The sequence below is a fragment of the Hesperophylax consimilis genome, chromosome 1, assembly GCF_061612785.1.
Source record: "Hesperophylax consimilis isolate HC1 chromosome 1, BYU_Hcon_1.0, whole genome shotgun sequence".
Lineage (NCBI taxonomy): Eukaryota > Metazoa > Arthropoda > Insecta > Trichoptera > Limnephilidae > Hesperophylax > Hesperophylax consimilis.
This window is the reverse complement of record NC_142836.1, coordinates 15,922,305-15,947,846: the sequence shown is the minus strand read 5'-3', so window position 1 is coordinate 15,947,846 and position 25,542 is coordinate 15,922,305. Positions and strand designations below refer to the sequence as shown.

Genomic DNA, 25,542 nt, shown 5'->3' with positions numbered 1-25,542 from the left:
GATTTGGGTACATCTCTGCCAAAAGGGTCACCCCAAGAGGTTCGTTACGTTTGGTGATTTAGCAGGGGTTCATTCAAAAGGGGTATGTTGTGTCCGGTATCCACCTGCCCACCAGCTATATGGCGTTTCAGATCAAGATAGGCTGGTTTGGGGAGACCCTTTGAGTGTGAGGAATATATTCATACGTCCATTATTCCTGGACACACTGATCTATTGATTCCTACCCAACCCTCATACTTTTCACCTTCCCAAAACTTCCTTTCTTTCGTTTCCTTAAAAACGACCCTCCACACTGCATCTCAAAAGATCATTTAGGCCATAAGATTGTTGGATATTTAGATCATAGGCCCTGAGGGATAATATTTTCCACAGGCCCTCCTGTGCGGGGTTAATGACGCGTTAATGGGTTAATGGTGGCGCGCAGTCCGTACACATTGCTACTGAAATCACTAGACCCGCTACGCTATCAAACATTGTTGAATTCTCGAAACGTCAAAACTAGAATGCCGTGACCAAACAGTTGCTGTAACTGTCATTTTTACATCCTGCCATTCATTGTAAACTGTTTTGTTTCCGGCACTAATCTAAAGCACACGCTTCGTTACAAAATATTTGACACAGGTTTAAAGTCTCCACAACGCGAGAATGTAAACCATAAACCTAATCCCCCTCAACACAGGATCTCCTAGTGAGGAGGACTATGAATATAATCAACATCTATTTTTTATATATATATTCTTATAAAAATGTAAAAAAAATGTATAATATAGCTACTAAATAAAAAAATTGTTTCAAAATAGGTGAAAAGTGTTGGGCTGCAGCAGTAATTTGGAGGAAAAATGTTATTAATATTATATAACTTCGTACTCATACTTAAGACTACAAAGTGCGGGTTTTGTTCCATACCTAGAAAGAACGCGGCCTTTATTTAAAGGTCGGCATTAAAATGACCTATTTTTAGATAATAAAATCGGTAATTAATAAAATTACGTATTTGCAGGTATTAATTTTTGTTTTCTTTTATTATTTTTACTCACTAAAAATACGTAATTACGTCGGTACAAATAAACTTGTTTTGTATAAACCGACTCACACTACACTGAGCCTGTTCCGTGGTGTTAGATTAGTTGCTTATTAATAAAAATAAAAATAAAATTATAATATTCCATGCTTTTTCTGCAACCGGAGTTCTTTTAATTATTATCACTAGCGTCATTTCTACGGTTATTTTTACATTTTTGCATGATTTTTGCATAGTTGTCTTAAAGATGTTCTATTTTCTAGTTACTTCTCTGTCAATTCTTCAGGAATATACCCAACTGGACCATCTCTGGTAGAACTGTAGATTACAATTTGTGGGGAGAGTTTTTTTTTGCGAGAGTTATTAGATAATAGAGAAATTAGATAAAATTAGGTTGAAATCTCATATAAAAAGATATAAAATTCTCTCAGATAGTCAGTTTGGCTTCCGAAAGAACATGGGAACCAGTAATGCAGCTTTAAAAATGATCACCACAGTTGTAAAAGTTTTAGATGCTGGCAAAAAGCAATGGCTTTCTTTTTAGACTTGTCTAAGGTATTTGATACGATATCCCATGGATTACTTTGAAAAAAACTCAATTCAATGGATCAATAATCTTAGATTGATTCAAAACTGATATTTGAATTGGAATACAGGGAGTAATGATGAATGATCACATTGGGTAAAATAAATCAATTGTATAAGATGTTCCTCAGGGTAATGTTTAAGGTCCAGTTTTATTTTTGTTCTGGACCTTTGTAAATTTCCGCTTTTTGGTACCGCAACGGTATTTGCAGGAGACACTATTTTAGAGTGTGCTGGTGATACATTGGATGATACGCTAATTGGGAGATACATGGGCAGCCAAAAATTGGCTTGATCAAAACCTGTTAACCTTGAATATGAACAAAAATTTTTTTTTTCACTTGTAGCAAACACTTTGTGGGTAAACATAATTATAATAATTAAAATAAAATAACTTTGTTTGAATACCACTTTATTGTATATATTTAAAACCAACCGGTTTCAGTTCAACTCAAACCTTCGTCAGGGTTAATAAAAACATATTATTAATGAATTTAGTTACTTTTTAGCATTTCTTCTGTAAATCAGCCATCTATTGACCGTTCCTTAAAAATACAGTGTTGTGTGCAAGAGTTTAATTGTCAACTTTGGAAATAGTAGACAATATCAAATATTTTACCTAATAATTTTAAAAAAATATTACACTGAATTGACAAAATGAAAGCTAGCCTACGTATTCAAGACTCTATATTGGACAAAGTTACACTAAAAATTATATAATATTCTCATGTTTAATCAATGCTTTCATATAATGTTATCTGTTAGGGGTTCTTGTCACACTACTCTAGAGTCCTGAAGTGTTGCACAAAACTTAATTTTATTAATAATGTATTATAAAAGTAGTTTGTATGCATCTCAGTTGTTTTATTATTAATTTATTTATTAAAGGAAATAGTACATGTAAGAAATAATGTTTAAAATTTACAATGACAATATTTAATACTACTCTTCTAGAGAAGCATTCGTTTGTGGTTGGAAAAGGAGTGTACATTATAATATATTATTGTAGATATACATATAAACTCAAGAGAAGTAGGAAAAAAAATATTGTAAGTAAAATGTACTACTAGTAGACAGGAAGTTTTTAAGTCGAGTGCGGTTTTTAGTTAGAAATTGGTACTTTTCTTTTTCTTTTATGATTTGAATTAATGAATTTTTAGTGTACAGATCTTTAAAAGGAGGTACTTGAAATTCTTCGAAAAAGTGGTCTATTGGGTAATCCGAAGGTTTTTTTAATATTATTTTAATAATTATTCTCTGCTCGACTTCTATTGGAAGGAGGTTAGTTTTATATGCGGATCCCCAACTAATGATGGTATATTGTAAAGTTGATTGAACCAAAGCATAGTATATTAAATATAGGTTTTTTATTGACAAAAAATATCTGATTTTTAAGAATATATATATTAGTTTTCTAATCTTTTTTACAACTTGACATATTTGGTCTTTCCATTCCAGATTTTTATCTATAATTATTCCTAGATATTTGATTGTGTTTGTTGTTTTTAATACTGAGCAGTTTGTGATACAATAATTTTTATCGTATGTTTTGGAATTGTCATGTATGATAATGTCAAAGTGTTTAGTGGTATCTTTTGATTGCATTGCAAATGGAATGACAATTTTTTTATCGCTATTTAGTGATAATAAATTAATGTCAAAGAAATTCTTAAGAGTGTTTATGTCTTCTGTGGTTTTTAGCGTTACTTTTGCATAGTGAAAGTAAAATTATGACAGTAAGGCAGTTGTACATAATACTAGCTCTCTGTAAATTTTTTCTGGCAAAAGTGCGCAACACTAGAAATGGTTTTTCTTTAAGATATCATCCGGTAAATACTAGAACATCGTTTGGACAAAAAAGTTTTTCTTGTAATTATCCGCTGTTTTATAAAATGTTAGTCAAGAAAATGGTCAAAATTTCAAAAACAATGATTGAATTATTTGTATAGCGCCGTTTCTGTGGAAAGATCACCTCAAGGTAAGAGATTAACCATGTAGTCGCTTATGTCATAAATCAGTGTGGAAACCTTATATATATTTGAAATTATCCATATTAACTTTCTATTATATATTCAACTTGTTTATTATAATTTTGTCCTTAATTTATTTATTATTGTCTTCTTACTATACTTATATTTTTTTACAAATTATTATTTACTCGTTATTATTTTCTAATTTAATTTTCATTTAATTATTGTTAATAATTACTCATATTATCCTATTATCACTGTTGTGATGTTATAAACATCCACATAAATAAACGAACGTGCTCAAAAAAAAATTTTTGTTTAGACAACGACGGAAGATTTATTGACAGAAGGCCTGGAGTAAACAGATTCTCACGGGGAAGGAGAGACCGGAGGGACAGTCAGTTCTTGAACGTGGGTACGTTGGGAGCTCCAAGAAATGAATTCAAATCAGAAGTGTTGTGTGAAATTGCAGTTGATTAGTGAATTCAAATAGTGTTAGAAAGCTTTGTTGTATATTGAATTAAAGTGAAATATTATTGATCCGGTGCTTGTGTGAAGTGAAAGTGGTTCGACTCAGTGAGAAAACAATTAATAATAATGACAATAATAATAATTGGATAATTTGTAGAGCGCCGTTTTGTAAAAACCCACCTCAGGGGCGCCCGGTGTTGTGCAATCGCGATTGTGTTATAAAGTTGTGTTGATTTAAATGTGTAGTTCAAACTAAATTACTTGTCTTAAAAACATGAAAATAATAATAATAATGATCGCGTTTTTAAAACAGAGTGACCGTATATAAAGGCAGCAAGTTTTAATCGGGCTAGGTTATTGATTTGGCGAGATGGCATTCTATCCACGGAGACCGAAAAACCAGAGAATCAAATAGATTATTAACTGTGGGTTCGAATCCTAACAGATTAGGGAGGTACAATTTTATTTACAGGAATATTTAATTACCCTTTTATAAGCGTAGGGAGGAGGTCGAAAATTAAAGTGATTTAGCTATATAGTGTAACCAGGTAAGTTTCACACGAGGATTTGGAGGTGACTAACAGGGTGAGTTTTATATTATTTATTAAATTTCAGAGGACCCTTTTAATAATAGGATACAACCGAGGTACAGGAACCGAGTTTGCAACGCCTGCAACCCAAATAATCTTCCCATAAGAAGGAATACGCTAGACGCATTGTCAATCAGCTGTGAGTGGGAGACAGGCCAATGACCTTTTCATATATAGGCCGAGAGGCGCGGTGTACAGTCAGTCAAAGGGGAAGTTTTGCTAGCGTATGCCGTCCCGAATTGAAAGCGTTCGGATGCAACCAGACGGAACAAAATGAAAACTTTTCTTCTGTTATTTGACTTTTCTAATTTAATACTTTTCATCTATTATTTGACTTTCTAAGTTACGAATTGGGATGCACAAAAACAAATCTAAAGTCGAAAGAGGGGGATGGTAATCTCCGAAATAAAACTACCAACCGAACAACTTTTCTTAACAGGTATCTTTCGAGAGGTAGGCAGCCTCTTTAAATTAAATGCAAAAAATCAAACCAATTATCCGTTTATACCTTACCTGAGAGGATAGGTATTCAGTAGGAGTTACCCATACCTAATACACGAGGATGCTAGTAACCTCATAAAATAAATACTGGAACCAAATATTAAAATACAGACAGTCCCCATCCCAAATTTGGCATATCGAGTAGACCTTACATATATCTCACATGATAATTGGCTGAATGGGTAGGCACACAACCTATCGTTAATAAGCGGGCAAAATGTCGACAAGATCGTCGTGTGTTATATATGTATTGACCTAGAAAGGGATGTAAATCCCCGACGACGTGGGAGTTACAATGTTTTCTAGAGGTGGCTCGTAACTTAGGACCTTACGTGTCACACTTTCGCGACTAGATTCGTGACAAGGGATGTCATGGCTTTCCCCTTCTACACTCAGTAAAGTAGGTTATCCTGGAGGTGTTTGAGATTGGGGCAATTCTGAAATTGGTGATGAGACCTGGTTTTCTTTATTCTGGCGTGAAGGTTGCCGATTTGGAACAAGGGGAGACCCGGCCGGTTGTGATATCCAGACGCGCAGATATCGATTGCCTTGTTCGAATTATCATCCATCAGTTTTGTTTGGTAAGCGGAGGAGCCAATCTTAACTTGAAAAAAATTCATTTCCTTTCCTCTCCTTCCCCTCCCAAAATATATACATGGATGGCGCCGACAACTAACACCATAAACTTATCGTATGTATATCACATATATAAAATCTAACACAATATTCACATTACCCTACGATAGGTAAAATCGAGTAGCTAGTGGGGGGGGGGGAGCAGGCGACTTAGAAGATAAGGTTTATAAAATGGTTTTAAAACACAGCGGTAATGAATTCAACTCACTCTATCTCAAAAGAACCGAGGGATACCACACATACATACATAACTAGGATTCTAAACCGAGAAACAAAAAACCAACACAACGTTCGGTGAAGCCTTTTTATACTGAACCGTCACGTGAAATGAGTACGTTCAAGGTCGTACGTCACGTAGACAAACTAGGATGTACACACTTGAAGGGGTGTGTAATAAAGAGAGAGGCAAGGGATTGAAAGACGGCAGGGAGGACCTTCCTACCCCGGATATATACATAACCAAAGCCTTATGGAAAAGTTACCTATGGGACTTAAAGGAAAATTTATCGTAGAAAGAAGAGAAGGAAAGGTTTGAAGTAGAAAGGGCAGATCATTACATCTGGTGCCGCAAACCAGAAGAGATAGATATAAAAGCTGGCTTGAGTTCATTACTGTTGTTGAGAAAAAAAAATGGATTTCATAAACCTTATTAATTCACATTAACAGCAAAAGAAATGGTACCTATCGTCAAAAATGATAACAGAGACATCGTACTTCAAAGGCAAAATAGAATAAACAGACAGACCCGGAAAACATTGAATTCATTGTGACGACAAAAAACATCTAAAATGTTCATAAACAACGAAGCCAAAGGATAAACAAACATCGAAATTGGATTAATTATAACACAAGAATAAGATAGCTGGGACAAATCTAAAATAAACATTGCATCGGATATCGTGAAGTATATGGCATATTTTATACCATTGATATTAGAATAACTGTAAACAATTATTGTTTATTCCAGATCTAAAAGGCAGAGAATGTTTAAGTCATAAATAACACAGACGGACAAAAAACCATCGGATCACAGCCGAGGACACAAAATAAAAACAAATCAACATGGAAATAAATAACACTCGAATATAATACAAATAACGCATTGAGATGAAAAAAACACAAAGTTAAGTCAAGTACTATTATGTAATAAACAAAACTCGGAGTTTAAAATTCAAAAATAAACAAGTGTGACATGACATATTGAATTTCTACCCATAGAGACACAAAAACACTTGAAAAAGCTGAGGGCGGGAAAAAACTCACCAGTAGAACAAGCCGATAATCACGGGAACCAAAAAATAAACAGATGCTAGGTTAGAAACGAAGAACAGGGGCGCTCAACATTTTGGAAGAATTAAAATAAAATTTAAAATAAAAATAAAAAATAAATACAGAGGTATTCGAGAAACGTAAATTACCTATAGTTATTTCTAATCCCATCGACTAACACGTGGAAGCGAGATTACCCGCTGGGCTTAGAACTAAAGGGAGGCTGTGATGTTATAAACATCCACATAAATAAACGAACGTGCTCAAAAAAAAATTTTTGTTTAGACAACGACGGAAGATTTATTGACAGAAGGCCTGGAGTAAACAGATTCTCACGGGGAAGGAGAGACCGGAGGGACAGTCAGTTCTTGAACGTGGGTACGTTGGGAGCTCCAAGAAATGAATTCAAATCAGAAGTGTTGTGTGAAATTGCAGTTGATTAGTGAATTCAAATAGTGTTAGAAAGCTTTGTTGTATATTGAATTAAAGTGAAATATTATTGATCCGGTGCTTGTGTGAAGTGAAAGTGGTTCGACTCAGTGAGAAAACAATTAATAATAATGACAATAATAATAATTGGATAATTTGTAGAGCGCCGTTTTGTAAAAACCCACCTCAGGGGCGCCCGGTGTTGTGCAATCGCGATTGTGTTATAAAGTTGTGTTGATTTAAATGTGTAGTTCAAACTAAATTACTTGTCTTAAAAACATGAAAATAATAATAATAATGATCGCGTTTTTAAAACAGAGTGACCGTATATAAAGGCAGCAAGTTTTAATCGGGCTAGGTTATTGATTTGGCGAGATGGCATTCTATCCACGGAGACCGAAAAACCAGAGAATCAAATAGATTATTAACTGTGGGTTCGAATCCTAACAGATTAGGGAGGTACAATTTTATTTACAGGAATATTTAATTACCCTTTTATAAGCGTAGGGAGGAGGTCGAAAATTAAAGTGATTTAGCTATATAGTGTAACCAGGTAAGTTTCACACGAGGATTTGGAGGTGACTAACAGGGTGAGTTTTATATTATTTATTAAATTTCAGAGGACCCTTTTAATAATAGGATACAACCGAGGTACAGGAACCGAGTTTGCAACGCCTGCAACCCAAATAATCTTCCCATAAGAAGGAATACGCTAGACGCATTGTCAATCAGCTGTGAGTGGGAGACAGGCCAATGACCTTTTCATATATAGGCCGAGAGGCGCGGTGTACAGTCAGTCAAAGGGGAAGTTTTGCTAGCGTATGCCGTCCCGAATTGAAAGCGTTCGGATGCAACCAGACGGAACAAAATGAAAACTTTTCTTCTGTTATTTGACTTTTCTAATTTAATACTTTTCATCTATTATTTGACTTTCTAAGTTACGAATTGGGATGCACAAAAACAAATCTAAAGTCGAAAGAGGGGGATGGTAATCTCCGAAATAAAACTACCAACCGAACAACTTTTCTTAACAGGTATCTTTCGAGAGGTAGGCAGCCTCTTTAAATTAAATGCAAAAAATCAAACCAATTATCCGTTTATACCTTACCTGAGAGGATAGGTATTCAGTAGGAGTTACCCATACCTAATACACGAGGATGCTAGTAACCTCATAAAATAAATACTGGAACCAAATATTAAAATACAGACAGTCCCCATCCCAAATTTGGCATATCGAGTAGACCTTACATATATCTCACATGATAATTGGCTGAATGGGTAGGCACACAACCTATCGTTAATAAGCGGGCAAAATGTCGACAAGATCGTCGTGTGTTATATATGTATTGACCTAGAAAGGGATGTAAATCCCCGACGACGTGGGAGTTACAATGTTTTCTAGAGGTGGCTCGTAACTTAGGACCTTACGTGTCACACTTTCGCGACTAGATTCGTGACAAGGGATGTCATGGCTTTCCCCTTCTACACTCAGTAAAGTAGGTTATCCTGGAGGTGTTTGAGATTGGGGCAATTCTGAAATTGGTGATGAGACCTGGTTTTCTTTATTCTGGCGTGAAGGTTGCCGATTTGGAACAAGGGGAGACCCGGCCGGTTGTGATATCCAGACGCGCAGATATCGATTGCCTTGTTCGAATTATCATCCATCAGTTTTGTTTGGTAAGCGGAGGAGCCAATCTTAACTTGAAAAAAATTCATTTCCTTTCCTCTCCTTCCCCTCCCAAAATATATACATGGATGGCGCCGACAACTAACACCATAAACTTATCGTATGTATATCACATATATAAAATCTAACACAATATTCACATTACCCTACGATAGGTAAAATCGAGTAGCTAGTGGGGGGGGGGGAGCAGGCGACTTAGAAGATAAGGTTTATAAAATGGTTTTAAAACACAGCGGTAATGAATTCAACTCACTCTATCTCAAAAGAACCGAGGGATACCACACATACATACATAACTAGGATTCTAAACCGAGAAACAAAAAACCAACACAACGTTCGGTGAAGCCTTTTTATACTGAACCGTCACGTGAAATGAGTACGTTCAAGGTCGTACGTCACGTAGACAAACTAGGATGTACACACTTGAAGGGGTGTGTAATAAAGAGAGAGGCAAGGGATTGAAAGACGGCAGGGAGGACCTTCCTACCCCGGATATATACATAACCAAAGCCTTATGGAAAAGTTACCTATGGGACTTAAAGGAAAATTTATCGTAGAAAGAAGAGAAGGAAAGGTTTGAAGTAGAAAGGGCAGATCATTACACTGTCAGTATGGTCACCCTATGATAGTGGCTAAAAACTTTGTAATTATTTGCGTATTTTGCCAAAAAAATACCACTTGACTTCGAGAAAAAATTTAGACATTAATGGAAGAATTTTTTTTCATTCCAACTTTAACACATCAATTTTCATTTTCGTTCACAATGGCCTGTATAAAATTAACTTCTCACACTTTTCAGTTGGTCTCAGAAGTTTTAATAGAAAAACTTGATTTATACAACCGGAGAATACATTCTCACAAAAAATATGAAAGTGTACAAAATACATCGTTCTCCTCTTATTAAGCCTTATTCTACCCGTTGCTGGGAATAGACTTTCCTTTTGTCCTTTCCGTTCTTCCTGTTTTGTGGCAGTTAGTTTCATCCCCCTCTAAAGCTTTTGTAGTGGTCTCCGTTGTGTTCTCTTTTTTCTGGTTTACCTTTCCGTTTCGACAAGAGTAATTACCCAAAATCTCCAAAACTAATATCCTCAACGTATAATTTTAAATAGAGACCTTAAATATAGTTTGGTATTTTTTTATTCCTACGAAACATATCACAACATCGAGTACTATAAAAAAACTAAGGTACTAGATTAAAACAGAATTAATATGTAGGTTTCATCCCTTGCCACAAATAATATTTCTTGTGCGCTGTAACCAAACCACAGTTGTTTCCGCCATTATGTGAGCCCAGTGACTGACTCGTGGGTAAGGTAACGTCACCCGCTATCCATCTCCGCCCTTTACGTGCGGAAGTGTTCTCAACCCCAGACGTTGACCGGAGGCCAGGTTCGTTGGTTAATGAAGAGGTTTTTTATAATATATTATATCACGAAAACATAGTACATATGTAAAAATATTTTACTATAAAATTTATTAATACGTAGAAAAAATTGCAAAAAAAATACAAATTGCGTGAGGTACAGCCGCGTACTCATGTGCGAGCTATAACCGTAACCGTTACCGTTGCCATAATTCTGTGTACGTGGCTCACGGTGAGCCGACGTGCTACGCTGTGAGTTTCGAGTCAAAGAGCGCTCTACGCCGACTTGCCGTTACGGTTACAGTGGTGTGGATACGGCGTACACAGTAAATCTTGTATACTGTGTCTGCAATAGGAAGGCTCTTTGTACACAGAGATACTTACAAGCTATGTGGCTGCAATGCAACCACATGTCGTCTACTGACGTGCCAGCTTTAAAGCTGGTTTCCGTATACGGCACTACCTAAATTATGCAGAAATTGTCAAGTAACTCAAGTGACTAATACAATACTTTTCTTCTCAATCTTTGGTACAAGCCTAGAAAAATTATCTATTAAAAGTTTTTGTGTACACCCATACAATGAAATAAATATTCATTGGAGGGCAATCTTCGCAGCCAAAGTACTTCATGAAAACAATATCAAATTGACTTTTAAATTTAAAACAACTCAACTAATGTTAAATTTACTATTACATTTAAGATGAGCGTATCGGCAGAATGCAGTATGCTCATCAAATAATAATAAATGTGGCGGCAAGCCACAAGTAATTTTTAGACCATCGACGTATGCAACACATATTGAAAGTTTCCTGAACTCTAGAAATCAATATGTAAAAATAAAAAATATTCTTAGTGAACCGAGCACAAGCGACTTTGGAATACCACAAGGCACAATTTTGGGCCCTCTTCTATTCATATTATATGTTAATAATATCTTTGAATTACCAATAACAGGAAAACTTATTTCATATGCAGATGATACTGCAATTATATTCCAAGCAAATTCATGGAATGAACTTGAAACAACTGCTAATCATGATATCAATACCTTAAAAGAATGGTTCGACAAAAATTTATTAACTTTAAACATTGAAAAAACCTATTATATACTTTTTAGTATAAATAACAAAAAAATACCTCCTATTGCCTTAAATATTAAAATTCATTCAAGAAAATGCGCCACTAAAATAGTAACATGCCAAAATAATGATTGTCTATGCATAGCAAATAAAAAAGAAATAAAATATTTGGGTGTAATAATAGATAATAACCTTAAGTGGAAGACTCAAATAACCAATATTATAAATCGATTAAGAAAACTCATTTACATATTTATTAATTTAAGAAATATACTTAATTTAAAAATTCTTAAAAATATATACTACGCACTAGCCCATTCGATAATACAATACGGTATCGTTGCGTGGGGAGGAGCTTACAAAACCTCAATTTTGCCACTGGAAATTACCCAAAGACTAATAATAAAAATTATTACTAGGAAACCATCACATTATTCAACCTCTCAACTTTTTCAAGACTTTCAAGTCCCACCTCTAAAAAATACATATATAAAAAATACGCTGCTTCAAATACACAAAGATTCTATGAAGTCACACCACGCCATGGTACGCGTAGAGAGCAATAGATATAACACAGTCGGTCGCTTAAGTACGCCATTAATGCATACCAGTTTTGCACAACACTTCTACACATACAATGGAGTGATGTGGTTTAATCAATTGGAAATGGAACTGAGATTGGAACCTGACTATAATAAATTCAAAAATAGACTAAACAATGATATCTTAAATAGTTTGGCTACCTAGAATTGCATTGGCAATTGATTAAGAATATTTAATTGACAGTTTCTTTTTTTTTTAATTTATTTTTTATTATATGTATTTATAAATATTATTATTTTTTATCTATGCACGTATATATTGTGTTATAATTTTTTAACTTTTAATTTTAATTTTTAATAAACTTCTCTATGTTCCCGCCTTTACACACGAGTAATTAAACTCTCGTAAAGGTTATATATTGTATACATATATGTGTTTTTTACAGTTTTTTAATCAATGTTGCAGGCTTAATTACTCATGATTATGTTACATATGTATGTATACAAAAAAACAAATAAAATAAAAATATATATCGCATTTGTAACCTAAAAGATAAGTGGCAAAAGTGCGCCACTACTTGTGGCCGGGAAGAATCTGGATTCTACCAAGCGCGAGTGTTTTTTTTTATATAAAGCGGCTACGTTGCAGTACCAAGTTGGTCTTTAGCACTCAGTCAGTTTAATAATCGGGAAATTACAACAGGGCCTAGGCCTTGTGACATCTTCCATTGTCAACACCTTCATGCGCCTAGGCTCTGCGACATCTTCGCTGGTCTGCGTTTTGCCCCTGCAACATCCGTGCTTGCATCATGTGCCATTAAGATCCACAGCATCTTCGGTTCTTACTTCACACTGGAGCTTCAGAAAGATCCATGGTCTTCACAAGTGCTGAATATCACCTGAAAGTCGGGTCTCCGCCTGCAATAACATAGAGCCACAAACTTCATAGCTGCGACCACTCTACCACCGTTCATATTCGCTTCATCTGGTGTTGATATTCAACCTGGAAGTTTTGCCGCTGACTTTATTCTCCCACATAGAGTCGATCTTCGGCCAGGGGAATTCGCCACCGATTATATGTCCAACAACTGCGTCGAGCATTGGTTCGGAGTCATCGCATCCACTTCACTGACTTCAATAAACACTTCGATATTTTTCATTCGTCTCACCTGACCATATCTCCAAATAAACAATAAATTCCCTTCCACCGGCCTTAATACAGAACAAAAATTATTTGAAATATAAATCAGACACCAAGTCTTGGATCATCAGCCAAGACAGAGCAAACATCAACGATCTTATTGAAACCTATTTATAAGTATGTATTTCCAATGGTACAATGCTTATTGTCTTTTATTTTAAATGTAATATTGTGTTGTTATCTTGATTTTAGTTGTAAACACATGAGTTGACAGTCAAGGAGTAAGACAGGCACAGCAAATCACAAATGTAATGTTGTTACTAACGATGAATAAAAAATAATAAAAGACGGTCCCATGCATAGCAAACGGATTTTTTAATAATCGAAAACCTTTATAATGTAATAATCTTCTGGTTGTTTTTTCATTCCGGAATAAATATATTATTATTATTTTGGAAAGAAAATAAATTGCCAGAGTTCTTCCAGTGAAACGTGTGTTACCATACATTTGAAAACTCCATTAAAAACTTATAAAATTAACTACACGAGTTCGGTTAAAAACCTACCTACCACCCACCTACATTTCTTCTTCTTTTGACTTCGAAATCATAAATCCGTTCTGGCATTTGATTTTGACGTGAGTGATATTTGACAGAGCGAAATTCTAAATTACATTATGAAGGTATTCGAAAGAATAAACTGTGTTCAGGACCGCCTCTGTGGTGTTATGAACAGAAATATTATGCACTCAATGTGGAGATGGGAATATAAATCTTGTAACTTTTTTTTTACTTTCAATGTTATCTACGAAAAAATAAAAGTTGAAAACCGTTCATTTTTAAGTAATTACATTTTCTTTCCTGGAAAATGAAAATATTCGGTGTATACATATATATATACACGTGTGTACATCACTGTAAGGCAGCTAATCCCAAAGTTGGCCATATGGTCCCGCTAGGAATTTTGAAGTGATTCAGCGCGATTGCGGTCACAGAGGTAATACTGTAGACATTGATAAGGGACAGTAGATTGGTATGGGAAATAGAAAAAAAGCAGAAATTTTTTTTCCACTTCAGCATACAAAACGGTCATATATTGTCGGAATGGTTATATTTTAACATTCCTTATTTTTCGAAAAGGAATACAAAATGCATATAATTAATACACGTTGATTTCGACTTCGACAGGATCTGGACGACGCCACAGAAGAAATCTGTGCAGATTTTGACTCCCTATATGTTTAATTATTATTTACCCTATATTATATGAGAAAAAACACAACATTTTATTAACCATTTTCAGTTGGCGTGGTTAACCATGTAACCAAAAATGCTACTATATCTCTGTACAAGGCGCAATTTAAGTTACTTGTATCATTATGATTTATGATGACACACACGTGTTGGACTGTTATTTTTTGCTCTTGCAATTTTTTTATATTTTCTTCCGTTAAAACAAACAGTCGCAAATTGTACTAAGCGCGAAGCACATGAAACTTAAAATCACCATGCACATTAATTTCTTGACTAGCAGTTAAAAACCCGCTCCGCGGGTTTTTGCTGCTAGGCCCTGCGGGCGGTACTTGGTTGGGCTTCGCCCAGTTTATGTGATACTAACAGTTACATTTAATAGGTAGATATTAGATCATTGGGTAGATATATAATAGAAAGACATTCTGCACCATTAAACACCCCTCACCCCAACATAAATCTCGTCAATGAGAAAAATGTTTCCTCTTCCATACCACCGAAATGATTTAATTTTTAAATCGAAATTAAATTGCAAAATATTTATATGTAATTCGAAAATAAAAAAATTTCAACATATTACAATATTACATATAACTTTGATAAAATAATATACTCTTACCAAAAGACTGTCAAAGTAATTACATTTTTTTAAAATATATTAAGAGTTATTTTATTGGGATAAGTCCTAAAAATCTACATATTTGGGTGAAATAATATTACGCTCTTACCTAACGATTGTCAAAGTAAATACACCAAAACTCTCTTAATTCGCGAAAACCTTACAGGTGGGATAAATTGAGTCATTTTCATTTCAAGGGACACAAAAAACAAAACTTTTTAAGCAAGTACAATTTATTATACTTTTATTTTTTACAATCTACAACATAATATTATACACTTTCATTAGGAAAAAATCTCTTTATAAACAATATTATCCGTATACCAATCAGTCAGAATTTGTATTAATAACGATGACTGCGCTCAAACTGTCCATAAGAAAATACTGGTTCAGGAAGTAACAGTCCACCCCGTTCAAAAGTTTGTCCTTGAGATTTATTTAATTTAATTTGACTGGAAAGTGTTTCCTGCACATATTGAATTATATTGTAACATCCGACAAAGTGTTTTAAATTCTAGGAATGAAATGTACTGTACCTTTTCTGTTCCCTGTAATGATTTTGGCTTGAATTAAGTTACAGCTGAAATTTTTATAGCACCGCTTTTGTGAGATATCACCTCAGGGGTGCTTTCCGTTGAAGTACATCCTCATTGATTGCATAAACATGACAATTTTTAGGGCACAATATGGTACGTTGACTCAACCCTAAGGCATCAGCAGTTGTATGTGTCTCACCGTATATATAGTGAATCTTGACAAATATTTACATTGGGAATAAGCACAGATGACTCTAATGTTCCTTCTACAAAAGGAATTTTGCCATCTTCCAAGTCCAAAAGCCATTTAGAAAATATATTTTCACTTTCTAAAGCTCTGACATTTGTTTTTTAATTGAAAAGTTTTGAAATGGTACCAAAGTGTGCTGCTTTTATGCAAGCGGCAATTAATTGTCCTCGTGAAGCACGTCGACACACTGGAAGGATCTGACGAAAGTCTCCGCCCAAAACAATAACTTTGTTACCAAAGACAGAATCACTTCCCACGATATCACGTATAGTACGCTCAATTACTTCTAAAGCTACACCTGTCATCGGTGCTTCATCCCATATTATAATATCTGCTTCCGTTATAATTTTCCGATTCTTTGATGTGACCTTACATGTTGTATTGTCCTGTAAATTGAGGGGTAAATTAAAAGCAGTATGACACGTTACCCCACCTGGAAGCAAGAGTGCTGCAATGGCTGTCCAAGCGACTGATAAAACTCTTTTACCTTTTCGTCTTAGAGTGTGAATTAAAGTTTAGTAAAGGTATGTTTTCCCTGTTTCGCCTGGGCCATCAATGAAGAAAAATTTATTGTCATCATTTTCATGTGAAAAAAACTTATTCAAAATAGAATTATATGCTTGAAGTTGTACGTCATTGAGTTTGGCAGCCATCAATTCACCTAAAGTGTTTTCAGAAATTACATTAAAATCAGATACTTGTCCAAAACTGCAACTTTCATCAGGTTCAGGTAAGCCCTGCATTCTGCAAGATGAATTCTCCTTCATGAGAATATCCTGTATGTTTAAAAGACAAAGATTAATAGCTGTTTCTTCAGCAACACCATGATGAAAAAAATCTTCAGCCGAAGATCGAAGGGATACATTGTATTAAAATTAAAACAAATAGATGTCTAAGAATTTTAGGCGTCAAATACAATGAAGCCTCCGTCATACTGTGACCATTCTCGTATGTCATCAATGAGCTTCAGTTCACGCGCCGCATCATGAAAAGTAGCTACATAGTAAATTGCCATCAACAGTTCGCAAAGATTCAAAGGATGTAGCTCCAGCCACCTTTATAAGAATCAGCCGTAAATGATACAGTTCTATATTTCTAGGAGAAATTGAAGGTATTCATCCAATGATGTTTCCGCCTCCCCGCTGTCGCCTCGTCCACTTTTTACCAGCTGTAAAGACATAGTTATTTGGTACATCTTGATAGAGAATAGAGCGTCCCTCAATATCTTGAAGATTAAATTGGAACCACGCTGTTAAAGAGGTGTTCCTTGTAGATGCTTCCCTGAGAGCCTGTTCCTCCCGCCCAGAGGGGAGGGAGGAACAGGTTTATTTTGTAGAGACAAAATAAACAGATTGGCTGTCGGGTAAATGTAAAGCCAGAAGTAAAATTGAGTGAGATTGATCATGTATAGATAAATAAATACTATCCAAAGAAGAACAAATTTTAACATTAATATGAGCATCATATTTTTTGCTAAGGAATGCATTATATGGAACAACAAATCGATTGTCGATACGTATATCCCGAATAACGTGATTTTCAGAAAAATTATCACGTCTCCTGTAATCTGGGTAGCCTGCGGAATTATTATCAGTAGCATCTTTAAATGATTTGGGGAATTTTTTAGAGCACTTACCGTCTACCATGCAGACTGACCTTGGATTAAGTACGCCACATGGTCCATGAATGTTATTTTTTTTAATAATACGGTACAAAGCCGAATTCTTCGGATGGGGTAGTTTTGCAGATACGGCATTATCAATATCAGAAGCTGTATACAACTTATCTTCGCTGCAAAGTGTAAACACACCATGTAGATGAGGTAGTCCTCTTTTTTGCTGTTCAATTGTATACACCCAACAAATTACCTTTCCAAAAACATGTTTCTCAGTCATATCATGAATAAATTCCTTGACTTTTAGATGGAAAACCTTGGCTACTATATCAGGCCTGTCCGCGGCCGATTGATAATGTTCCAATTCGGTTTGTATTTCTGGCCATTTGGGATTGCATGTAAACGTTATGAATAGATCAGGACGACCAAATTTACGTACCATAGCCATTGAAACTTGATAAAGTTTATTCACATGGCGTGGTCCACCAGTAAATGAAGATGGAAGAATGACTGTATTACCTGCACATACTCCTCTATCAGTGGCTAAATTTCTTACATGGTTTTGCAAACCTTGATAGCATTCCACTCTGAGGTGTCGTTGGTTTTTCCTAGTGTAATCTAGGCGACCAGATTCATAAATAATGATAATAGATAAATAATGTAAGCATGAATTAAATACTGTTGAAAAAGTTTACCCGCATAATGGATTGGATTAAATATGTTTCTTCGCACTGCTAATTTACTTGCATAAAACTACATAGCAGTTACAGTATGACATTGAGCAGTACAGAAATCAGCATGATGCTTAAAGCCGGGGGTCCAACCACATTTACCTGATGGAAATAGTAGTGGGAAAACCATAGGATCTAAATGCTTTGATAAAGTTGCCATCCTTTGAAGTCCTTAACATTTTTAGGTTAAACAGCGATATCTATACCCGATGGCAAATTCCCGTCTGTCTGCTACGTATACCATGGCGATATCGTGAGAACTGGTTGAAGCATTTTACCTCTGATGAACGTGTAAATAATAGACGTATATCTCTCACCTGCCCACCCTCAGCCGCAATGCGTATTTCTTCTTCCTCGGCAGATTCTTTTAGTTTCTTATACTGATGAGGGCTTATTTGGCGTATTTCACTATCAATTATTTGCATTATATTTTTATAGCAATCGACATTAGATGGATGACTCATACGCACTCTAACAGCCTCATCAGGATCGTATAGATAAAGCTGAGCATAGGAAGGTATTTCACCTGCAACTTGTATACTTCTGGAAGTGAGATGATAAACCTAACCAGAAATTTTTAAACAATATGGACCATTACCTGGGATATTAGCTATTTGCGCTTCAAATGAGGCAAATCTATTAGCACTCTTGTATTGACAAATAAAATTCCTAAAGTTTTTAGATTGACTACAATCTCCTGTCAATAATTCGGTGCTGGATAATAAGCTAAAATTTGTGGTATTATTTTTCCAGTATGACAGCAAGAATGTAACAGTTTACCTTTTTATATGACACTCTTTTGATATGACGCCGAAATAATTCTGTTCTAGAAGCACATAATTAGGATTATTGAGCACACTTCAAGAATACACTACTATCGCTTCGCTTGGTAAATTTCCCTCTCATTCGAACATTCCGAAATTCGACCAATTCTGGTAAAATATTGTCCACATTCCTTTTAGCCATAGTAATTAAATTGAAATAATAATCTGAAAACAAAATATTTCTTTTTAGCGATTCACAGGTAGTTTGTAAACAAATTTCTTGGTTATCACGTCATCTAATAGTATTATTGTCCCAGCGTCTGGACGATGTAGGCCCTGTGATTGGTCAAATTCAAATTGTGTTTAAATAAGACTTTAAAGATTTAGACACGATTTCATACTGAAATAGAATCGCCACATGTAATACGATATTTCTTCAAAAATATCGTTTCTGCTCATACAATTTTTGGATAATATCGAAGAAAATATGTTTTAGAAAGTTCATGATCCATTGGATTAATAACATTACAGTGAAAATTATCCACAATTACGTGATTACGTTTGACGTTTGACGAAAAAAGCACGCGTTCATTCAACATGGCCGATACGCACCGCGTCAATAGATAGCCGACAGAGCGCTCCTCTGGCGGTGAAAGAACGAACCAAGGGGCTGGCGCGAATATTTAAATATGCAAAATAAAAAGATTTCTTCTGGAAGTTTATTCAAACTTTGCAATGGCATCTATAATATTATTATGCGATCGTCTGGACGGTCTGGGCCCTCTGATTTTTCGAATTCAAATAATTTGTTTTGGTTAAATTCCGCTAACTTGAAAATTAAGACCCAATTTCATACTAAAATAGGATCACCAGATTTCTTCAAAAACATCGTTTCTGCTCATATAATTTTTGGATAATATCGAAGAAAATATGTTTTAGAAAGTTCACAATCCATTGGATTAATTACGTCACAGTAAAAATTATCCACATTTACATTTTATATATTTGAAGAATCAAACATTACAAGGTTCCTTAAAAGTGTCAATCCCTCCTTTACCGGCCGCTGGGGTAGTTTCTCTATTGGCCGACAGAGCGCATAATAATAATAATAATAATATTTGGCTAATTTATATAGCGCCGTTTTCGTGAGAAATCACCTCAAGGGCGCTGTACAAATATATTTCTTAAATATTTAATACTAGAACTACTGACTTATCTCTAAGACTTATATCTAGTGACTTACGACTAAGGCCTATAACTACTATCTTAACGACATATACACGAGTATTTACATATTTGGCAACTTAAAACTAAAATTAAAATTAACAATTTAATCTTACTAACGCCAGAAGAAGAAGGAAGTTCTATTATATTAGGGTGGATTTATTGTTAGCTGGATATATTATATGTTAAATGAATTAAATTAATGAATAAAATCAATCAATCGCCAATCTTAAACGCATTTAGATGATTCATCTGCCAACAATTAAACCGATTAACTTGTTATGTTCCCGCTGATATTGTCCATTGTCCACTGGTAGGCAAGTCAATAGCAAAATTGAATGAACGGAATCGCTAGATAATGTAACAATTACGGTATAAAAAAATGAAAAAAAAGAAATATTTGGATAGAATGACGGATTTATGGAAATGAGTGTCTGAAAAAGTGAGTTTTTAGTTTGGATCTAAATTCTGTTGGGCTGGTTATACATCTCAATTCCATAGGAAGTTTATTCCAAGCCTTGGGGCCGGATACTCCGAATGCACGATCACCAAACTTAGTGTTCGGATTTCGCTTAGGCTCTTTCAACCTTCCAATTGCAGATGATGTCGCTGATCTAAGAGTTGACTGCCTTAGACCAGTATTTTCCGGAATGCATAGCTCAGTAATATACGGTGGCGCCATTTCGTTGATAGCTTTAAACACCATCCAGCATAGCTTGTACTGGATCCTTTCAGGACACTTCAGCCAGTGAAGATTTCGGAGGTGTTCCGAAATGTGCGAAAACTTGGGTACCCCGGTGATAAGCCTTGCTGCGGCGTTGAACACTGATTGTAGTTTATCAGTTTCGCATTTAGGAACATTTAGGAAGAGCGATATACAAATACGTACAACTTCATTTATTGAAACAACGGTAATTATTTACGTGAAACAACCGTTTTAATACGCATTTACAAATAAAACAAACATTTGATTCAACTTAATGACAATAAACAACAACTCTTTGCATGTACGATTTTGAAAAATATTGATATTTAATATTATTTACGTATATGATATACGCGAAAGTATAGGCACTGCCAACCCAATAAAATAACATGAAAGACAATCGGAAGATAGAAACGCTTCGTTGATTGTAAAATTAGCCAACAAATCTCTAATCTGACATGTACTTATATGTATAATAAAACAATCATTTTGCCAGGTATAAATATTTATATAATATATATTAAGGTATTATTCGGACACGCTGGACAAGGATAATACGAAATATTTTAAAGTAAAACCTTCGGATTTACCTTAATTAATATAGAAGGAATCTGAATGCATGTTTTTGAATTTTAGCATTTTAATTTTTAATTACGTAAAATTAAAATTTGCTTTCGTTGTATTGGATGACAGCCGGAATAATTTCTATTGATGACATTTTCTTTTTTTGGTATTCCTGATATGAGTGTCTAGAATTTTTACCATAATTTACTCTATTCAAATATTATTTTGGTATTTTGGTTTCTTTTAGAAGTAAGGAAATATTTAAAAAAAGGTTATTATAGGTTAGGATAGGTTAGGTTGGGTTATGCTAGGTGAGGTTAGATTAGGTTGGATTAGTATAGTTCAAGTTAGTTTATAGGTAAGGTTAGATTAAGTTGGATTATTATAGGTTAGGATAAGTCAGGTTATGTTAGGTTAGGTAACGTTAGTTTGGGTTATTATGGGTTAGGTTAGGTTAAGTTATTATAGGTTAGGTTGGATTTGTATAGGTTAGGATAGGTTAGGTTAGGATTGGATCGGTTAGGTTAGGTTAGGTTAGGTTAGGTTAGGCTAGATTGGATTATTATAGGTTAGGTTAGGATATAGGTTAGGTTAGGTTGGATTATTATAGGTGAGGTAAGCTTAGGTCAGGTTAGATTATTATAGGTTAGGATAGGATATAGGTAAGGTTGGATTATTTTAGGTTAGGTTAGGACATAGGTTAGGTTGGATTATTATAGGTTAGACTGGATTATTATAGGTTAGGTTAGGTTATTATAGGTGAGGTTAAATAAAATAATAGTCAAATAAATCATTTGTGCTAAGTAGGCACTATTTTGCCGGAATATTGTATTACATTATATTTTTTTAATTTACGTTTTTCAATTGTCTCTAGCCGCTCATTTCAGGAATACCGACAAAAGAAAATGTTATCAACAGAAATTATTCAGGCTGTCATCCCATACAGCGAAAGCGAATTTTCATTTTACGTAATTAAAAATTAAAAAGCTAAAATTAAAATTTTCCCAAATGCTGTTCGATTCCTTTTATAGTAATTAAGGTAAATCAGAAGGTATTATTTAGAAATATTTCCTTTTTTCCGTGTCCAGCGATTCCAAATATTTACCTATACTAATTTACCTTTAGCCATTTAGGCAATTATTCGGGAAAGGTAAAGTTTTACCCGAACAACTGTCATTCTTATTATGCCTAAACGCCTTCCTGTTCCGTGTTTTAACAATATATACTCACCCTCTCTCTGTGAATCACCTAATATCTACCTATTAATTGTAACTGTTGTTAGGATCACTTAAACTGGGCGAAGCCCAACTAAGTGCCGCCCGCAGGGCCTAGCAGAAAAAAACCCGCGGAGCGGGTTTTTAACTGCTAGTAATTCTATAATTATCACATATGACACATATCAAACATTGACAGCGCATGGTGGCGCATGGGGTCGGTGTTGTAATATCAAAAAATAATTATTAACGTATTTAAGTATCGAGTGGAACTGGTTATTTTAGCAGCCGGCTTTTTAATGGTGGATTTAAATATATTATATTTATAATTATATATTTGTATATATATATATATGTCTAACTTTAAAAAATTACACTGACATTGTACATTGCTTGACACTTACTGGCTATAAAGGCTTTTTGCATTGATTGGAAATCGATATACGCTGGCAGCACTGAACAATGTGTCTTTCGCGTGAATAATGATAAACGTCAAATTTCAATACGTAATTGTGGATAATTTTTACTGTAATATAAGTAATCCAATGGATTGTGAACTTTCTAAAACATATTTTCTTCGATATTATCCAAAAATTATATGAGCATCGTGTCTTAATATTCAAATCGTGTCATAATTTTCAAATCGTGTTAATTTTCAAGTTAGCGGAATTTAACCGAAACAGACAATTTAAATTTGACCAATCAGAGGGCCTACACCGTCCAGACGTTGGAGTATTAATACTATCAGATGTCACACTTATTTACTAAAAATTAGTGTTAGTGTTTTTAGTTAACCAAAACAGTTTTAATATAACGTGTTACCTAATTACTGTGTTATTGTAAATTACCATTTGTGGGTGTAAATTTTTTTTTTTTCTTTTATTACGGAAAAGAATTTCTATAAGAGAAGTTTGTGAAATATTAGCAAAATATTTAAAAAAGTGTAGTAAAGAACTAATACAGAAAAAAATATAACAATTTTATAATGCATAAAAAAATCATTGAAAAATCAACTAGATTTACATACATTAGATTTATATAATATATGTAATAGTCTCTTTCGTTCGCTCAATATTAGAATTTTGATCAGTAATATGGAATCCCCAATATAAAGTAAATATTGAAAGGTTAGAAGGAATTTAAAAAAGTTTGAAATACTTAGGATGGGTTATTTCAAGGAATTTGATCAATTCATCAAATTTTAAAGTTCTGTTTGTGAAACAACTGGCCAATAATGATATCATAACAGAACTTGAAATTTTAATGAATTTTTCAAATTCTATGAAATAACCCATCCTTATAATTTAAATTTTTCCGACCACCCACACATTTAAAATACTCATTAGCATTCGACAAACTATCAACATTAGAAAATAGAAGAGATATATCCGACCAATTTATACAAAATTATTCACAACGCTGTTGACAACGACAAACTTTTTTTTTTGAAAACGTTCGCTTCCACTTTCCAGTTCGAAACACACGGTCAAACAAACTATTCCACATTTCACGCTCAAAACTAACCACACAGAACATTCAGTTTTCAGAAGGACATGCACAAACTACAACAATATATTTTCAGACGCCAATATTTTCCATTTGTCCGTAGTTCAGTTTACTAAATGAGAAGAGAATTAAATCAAATTGTCAATAGCCTGCCCTCTTCTTCTGCTATGTGTAAGATATCTAAGTTATTTTCATTAAGTTGTTTTTATGTTTTTTTCTGTATGTAACATGATTTTTTTTGTGGAAACTTTACTGGTTAGTGCGAATATGCCCCAATAAACTAAAATAAAATGAAAAAAATAAAAAAAGTAACGCGCTGTGTCGCCAAAGCGTCAAAGCGGGTGGTGGGGGTAATGGCGCGTCACAACCCCATAAATGTGTTTCTAGTGTTTAGCGCACTAGCATCACGTCATGTTGACAAAAAGCAGTTGGACACGTGATACGATATGGATGAACTAATTTGAATTCATTTGGCAATACGAAGCTTTGTAATTCGAAATGTAAGGAATACAAGAATCATTTAATAAATTATATAAATTTATAACTTCCTACGTATTTTATAATTATATTTAAAAATTACAGTTTTTTTTCTGAAACTTCATATTGGTCACTCTGAAATTAAGATGGAATCTTCTCTCATTACTCTTTGGTTCTTTTAATATTCTATGAAATTCGCTTCTACTTCATTTTAACCTATTAACTGGATGAATCTATTATTTTTCTTTTCTTTTTTTAAGGTAGTTTCTACTAAAGCAGAAACGTGAGATTTTATTCAAAACCACTATCCGAGTTGGAGGAAAACATTATATACTTACGTGCACTCCAAAAGTCACGGATGTGTTGAAAGCCAGGACACGTTTGAATAGTGTGCACACTGCACATTTCACGACACGTCAGAACGCGTCACGATGCACCTCGACACAGTAATGTAATTACTCAAGAAAATACTCAACTAACAAATTGTGGTCCATACAACCAATTTAAAAGCGTTCCCCACCATTTCAGATGTTCTCCAAGGCCAATATTCCACCTGACTAGTTAATCACTCCCACCTTTTTGTAAGCGGTCTGGCCCTTAATTGATATTTCAGAATACTTATTACGTCTCTTGCTTTACAAATTTGTATTATGCTGTAAATATTTAAAACAAAACTGTAAATAATAAGTTAAGTATAGCCTAATAAAGTGTTGAAATATCAAATGATGCTTGTCAGTAACCAATAATCAACAACATGTATATATTATTTCGTGGAACATAATATTAGGATGTAAGATTATT

At 34.3% G+C, this 25,542-nt stretch overlaps 1 protein-coding gene across 3 annotated transcripts in view; it reads left to right on the top strand.

The window, feature by feature from the left end:
- Nucleotides 1–25,542, top strand: part of LOC149426357 (QRFP-like peptide receptor) — a 240,428-nt gene that overhangs the window by 42,811 nt on the left and 172,075 nt on the right. The gene's annotated exons all lie outside the window — the stretch shown is intronic.